Source organism: Prionailurus viverrinus, chromosome C1 (assembly GCF_022837055.1).
Source record: "Prionailurus viverrinus isolate Anna chromosome C1, UM_Priviv_1.0, whole genome shotgun sequence".
NCBI lineage: Eukaryota > Metazoa > Chordata > Mammalia > Carnivora > Felidae > Prionailurus > Prionailurus viverrinus.
Window position 1 is genome coordinate 181,164,007 of NC_062568.1, and position 6,274 is coordinate 181,170,280.

Genomic DNA, 6,274 nt, shown 5'->3' on the forward strand with positions numbered 1-6,274 from the left:
AACTGAGCCACCCAGGCGTCCCCATATATCATTTTCATTTTCTCCACATTTTCCTTTAGCTCTATTGAGCATCTGTTAAGATAGTTGTTTTACAATCTTTGTCTAGTAGTTCATCCATCAGATCTTTCTCAGAAATGGTTTGCTGGTTTTACTTTTTTCCTTTGAATGGGCCAGATTTCCCATTTTCTTTATATGCTTTAGGAGTTTTGTTAAAAACAGGACCTTAGTCGGATGCTTAACCAACTGAGCCACCTAGGTGCCCCTTTAGACTTTAAGGTGTACATTTAAGGTCTTTTTAGCTCTTATCTGAGCCTGTGCCCTCCCCTGGGCATATATGTAGGTCTTTTTTAAAAATTTCCCCACACACTGGTTACTTTTGATTGCCCTTTAATGTCTGGCTCCTCAAAGGGGAAAAGACTAAAATCAACAAGTGGGGGAGGAATAGCCTTTTATATTCCCTAAAATTCACATTAGCTGGAGGGGAGGGACTTACACTAATGGGGAGAGAAGACAGAACAGTAACGGCTGTGGCCTGGGTCTACGTTTCCTTGACCAGAAGCAGCAGTGAACAATCAGAACACAGAGCCCCCATATTTGGAGGACAGATTCCTTATTGCTCTCTGGCTCCTGTAAGCTACTCCAGGAAGAACATGTGCACAACCGCCTGCCATGGGGCTGGGCTGGGTGAGGGATGGGTAGCCGAAGCTTAGCTAAGAGCTGAATTCCCCCAAATTAATCTCATTTTGCCATCTATGCCTTCCCTGAATGTTTCAAGCCTTCAAGAATCCAGTTCCAAAATAATTACATCAAATGAATTCTGCCAGTGTACTTGTTGTCAGGGGAGGGGGACAGATTCCTGGTGCTTCATACTCTCTCCCTGATTTTGAATTCCCAGAATTCAGATTCTGTTCCCAGAATCATCCTTACTTTTCTCCTCCTTACTTTTCTATGATGCTCATTTAGTCTGGGTCCTTCAAGCAGCAGACCCCCATATAGGATTAAGCACGCAAGGATGAGGGAAATACCTGTGAGAGAAAATGGGGAGGGAGTGGAGAGAGCCATCAGACAGGACCTGAGTGAAATAATATCAGGTGGAAGCATCCTAGACCATCATGGAAAATTTAGCAAGGCCATCAGGGGAGTTCTTGAGCCAAAGTCAGCTGTCAGAGGAGCCCTATCTTCCATGAACAGGTCAGGTCTGCCTTAGAATCTCTGCCAGGTCACTCCCTTGCTTGGAAACCCTGGGGAATTATGGTCCCAGGGCAAACATGGTAGATGTCAAAGCAAAGCATGTTGGGTCTTTTATGTTTCCTATAGTCAGAGGTCTACAAGTCACATTCCCATGTCCATCACTTTCAGCTTACAAAGTTCACAACTATTATCTCAGTTGACCCTTATGATGTTCCTTTAATAGTAACGACCAACATTTACTGAGCACTAACAAAATGTCAGACGTTTCTACTTTACTCTCACCTAATCCTCACCAGAATTTCAGGAAGTAATTCTTGTTATCTCTAAAGATATAAAATGCTCATTCTGAGGCTCCTCCCCTACATTTGGACTAGGCAGTTTGAAGGTGGGATCCAAGAAAATCTGTTCATATTCTTGTGGATGGTCCGTAGATCTTATTTTGAGAGCGATTTCAAATTTTTTTTTTTCAACATTTATTTTTGGGACAGAGAGAGACAGAGCATGAACGGGGGAGGGGCAGAGAGAGAGGGAGACACAGAATCGGAAACAGGCTCCAGGCTCTGAGCCATCAGCCCAGAGCCTGACGTGGGGCTCGAACTCACGGACCGCGAGATCGTGACCTGGCTGAAGTCGGACGCTTAACCGACTGCGCCACCCAGGCGCCCCACTGAGAGTGATTTCAAAGTTCAGGACTGACTCTTACATAGTAGCTCCATGCTGAGGCTCTGGAAGGTCAAGTTTCACTGAAAGAACTGGAACTCAGGTATTCTGACTCTAAACCACTTTCCTTCCTATTGGCTCAAATGATTTTTGACAAATTACATTCTGCACAGGATAAAATAAGGCATTTTATTGTACATAAGGCTTTATAATCTTAAAGCTGTCTTCTTGGTTGCTCCTCTCCCCCTCATAAACATGTCCCCTCATTAAAAAAAAAAAAAAAACCCTTCCCTTCAATTTATACATTTTTTGAGAACAGAGTGAGACAGTGGGAGCAGGGGAGGGGCAAAGAGAGAGGGAGACAGAATCCGAAGCAGGCTCCAGGGTCTGAACTGTCAGTACAGAGCTTGACATGGGGCTCAAACTCACGAACTGTGAGATCATGACCTTAGCTGAAGTTGAACACCCAACTGAGTGAGTGACCTAGGCGCCTCCCTCCAATTTATCTTTAGAGGGACCAGAACGTCCATGTTGCTCAAGGTAGTCCTTTCAGGCCAGTGTAACTAAGAACCACAACCCTCCACTCAAGAGCATCCTATCTGGCTAATATGTAAATTGGATGGTCAAACTTGCCCTTTCACCAGCAGCCTTCACATTCCTTATCCCACTTCAACATATATTTTTTGAGCTTTTACTCTTTCAGTCCTATTGTAAATGCTGGGATACAGCAGCAGTAAACAGAACAAAAATCTCAAACACAAAGAACAAATATAGAATTAGCAGATGAGGAAATGCACTGGAGAAAAACCAAGCAAGGTAAGGAAGCTGGGAGATCTGGCCATGGGGAGGGGAGGTGCTGCTATTTTAAACAATGGTCAGAGAAGCCTTTTTAGACTTGAAAGAACATAATGAGAAAGCCATTTAGTTAACTGGGGAAACTGTCTTCCCCATCAAGAGGGAAAAGCCTAGAAATTGGGAGTTTCTCTGGAAAAAGCTGCCTGTGAGGTTGGCGTAAACCAGGGGGAGAGCTGAGAAAGTGGAAGACAGGCTGGGGTACATTGTGAAGTTTTCCATACCTGGCTGGCTTCTGCACAAGTGAGACTGGAAGCCGCTGGAGAGTTTTAGCAATGTTAACTCTGGCTGATAGATTTTTAAAATGAACTATACCAGAAAGGTGGAGGCCTTGACCCATGTCAGGATAGGAGATGAGGAAAAAAAAAAAAAAGGAAATCAGGATTGAGGGTTTTGGCTGGGACCTGGAGGGATGGGCTAGTTGTTACTGAGATGGAAGGCAGGCTGTGGGAGCAACAGCCCTTCAACCTGCTGCCCACCCCTACATTTCCACAACTGCTCTCATGACTTGTCTCCTTGTTGTGAAGCACAATGCACACTTTTCCACATTTAGCTTTTTGAACCTCTTTGGAGTAATGGCAAACGAGTCATTTCCTATTTTGTCCTCTAGGATTCTGTGAGGTCCTCCTTTTCTGGAATTTCCACATATCTTTCTGGCCTTTGCTTTTATATCTTGACCTTGTTCCAAAAGTTTGGGCCTCCACCTTCTGTTCTCCACAGATGCCCTAGAGTGATGGAATTTCATCCATGACCACAGCTTTCAATGGCCACCGGATGAGTGTCATTCAACTCCACCTATATATACCTCACTCCTTAGCTCCAAATCTGCTTCCTGTATACTCCCCATGGATGCTGCATACATAGGCACCTCAAACACCACATAAACTCAAACGACCTCTCCCCTTTGTGCATTCTCTATTCTAGCAAATGACACCATTTGTCATTTGTATGTATCAACATTCTGCCACCATGCTGGACTTCTTCATCCCTACATTCAACTAGTCACCTAGATCTCAACTTCATTTCTGAAAACATTTCAAATTTGACCTTCTTTCCAATTGCCGTAACTATGATACAGGTCTCATTGTTTATCTGGACTCCTGCAATAATGACCAAATTGGCCATTTCTTTTTTGATCACTTTTTTTTTCTTGCCCCAGAGTATGATTTCTAAAATAAAAATCATTCTCTTTAAAAATAATCCAGGTAACTCCATCACCAGCTCCTCAGCCTAGACAGAATTACAGAGCAGGACTATAGAGCTAACTGCCCAAACCTGTAAGACGCACTAAAACATCACTCAAGGTGTGAATATGGTTCAAGCTACCCTTCTATTCACTTTTGTACTATTTGTAAACTTTACAGCAGCCAGATTGAAGGTATACAACCTCCTCTACCTACAGAGCACCACTCAGAGAAGGGAGAGTTCCAGAAGACTGCTCCTTCCCCAGCCACAAGTCAACTAACCATGACAGATCAGACTAACCCTTCTGCTAGCAAAACCTCAGCATGAAGCCAGTCACGTGACACTTTCTGGTTTACCTGTCGCTTAAGCAGATGTTCAAGCTTACTCCAGTCAGCACTTACTCAATTTCCATTAGCTTTCACCAGCTCCAAATCTGACCCATGCTGCTTCACTTCCCAAACCTTCAATTGTGCCTTCTGAAACTTGGTCCCCAGCCTCTTTTGATTCACTTTCTTACTCTGCCTCTAAATTAAACTTCCCTTAGAGCCCTTTCAGTGGCTTTCCTTCCTCCTGAAACCTGAAGCATCAGGGTTCTTGGTGGTGGGCTTTCTTCTATATCACACCACTGCCATTTCTAAGAAAACTTTTTTCTTAAATGTTTAGATTATATGAGACAGTGCGAGTGGGGCAGGGGCAGAGAGAGGGAGACACAGAATCCAAAGCAGGCTCCAGGTTTTGAGCTGTCAGCACAGAGACATGGAGCTCAAATCCACAAACTGTGAAATCATGAGCCGGAAGTCAGACACTTAACTGAGACGCCCAGATGCCCCAAAGACGATTTCTAAGCAATCTTTACACCTAATGTGGGGATCAAACTCACAGCCCCAAGATCAAGAGTTGCATGCTCTGACAATGGAGTCAGCCAGGCACCCACCTCATTCATTTTCGGTACCTAATTTCTTACCACTCTCCTGTGATCCCTCTGCTACAGCCACATAAATAATTCTTATAAAGGGATAGGAGATACTTGTAATTGTTAAAGGCTGGAGCACCAGGCTCAAAAACTACAGCAGAGTTGTCAGATGAGGAAACCGCTGCTTCTGAAGAACCCTACTCCCGCCTAGCAAAGTGCTGACCTCTCCCAAGTCTCATGCTTGTGCCATCTGACTGCCAGACTGGGCACTCAACCTTCATCCTAGCTGGAGAAAAAAATACGTTCTCTGGGTTGCCTTAGAGACTCATAGGCTATCTAATTCTTACATTTGGCAAAGGCATTCATAAGGTGCTGGGCAACGGGACCCAAGACAAATACACATGAAAAAATGCATAAGCAGTTTTGTTTGCAACACTGGCATCAAGACCACACTGCAGGAAACTTTCTTCCACGCTATGGCAGCTTGATGCTGAGTGTAGTTTCTAGGAAAGGAACTTGGTGGCACCACTCTTGCTCAGTGTGCATTGCCCTCTGTTAACAGCTCACTGCAGCAAAACAAACACTGAATGCTATTTTCATAAAGCAAAAATTCTTTTCAGATTTCTTTGCTAGCAAAAACAAGTAATAACGTATATGCTTCCTAAAGGCAACGTAGTATATAACGTTAACTTTTGAAAAGTGAGGAATACCTGTATTGGATATTTAACCAGTATTGTTGGTGTTGTAATTTCCATGATAGCATTATAACACATCCTAAGTATGTAATTACAAAAAATACATCTTACAACCATCAGCAGTATTCAAAGCTGTTCCACTGCATTCTTGCCAGCAGTGAATATTTTTTTACAGCAGGCAAAAAAAAAAAAAAAAAAAGTTGGTCCTAAGTTTGGAAGGAGTTTGAAAGATACTAGCTTACTTGATATTATTTTCCTGCCTTATTTCACCAGTCCCCTAGAATTAAAAGCATCAGTACAATGCAATCTTGGTTGTGTGAATTCTGAGCACATTCTGGAAAGCGGCACCCCCACCTGGACTTACATAGCACTGTAGGACTCCTGGATGTGCCTCTCTAAATTCCCATCATCTTTCTCCCCTGGGCCCCAAAAGCTGACCAGGAGGATTCCAAGTGAACATCTAGCAAGATATTATAAAAAATAACCAGAAGAGGCTTAGGGTAGAAGGGAGCTGAGAACACAAAATTATTTTCACCAATTTCCACATTCTTTAGCAAGTCTTCCTATAGGCATTATGTTATCTGTTGTTACCATCTTCAGTCAACCTCACACAGGAGCTGAACCTCTTTACTGAGCACAACAGGCTCTGTGGCAGGTATATGGTAACTCTTAAGGTGGGTATCTTCAACTGGCAGGGTAAAATAACTTTCCAAAAGGCCAGAAATAAGTGGCTTGCAGGCACGAGTCCAGTTATTGGATGCTGGAGCATGCCCTCTCC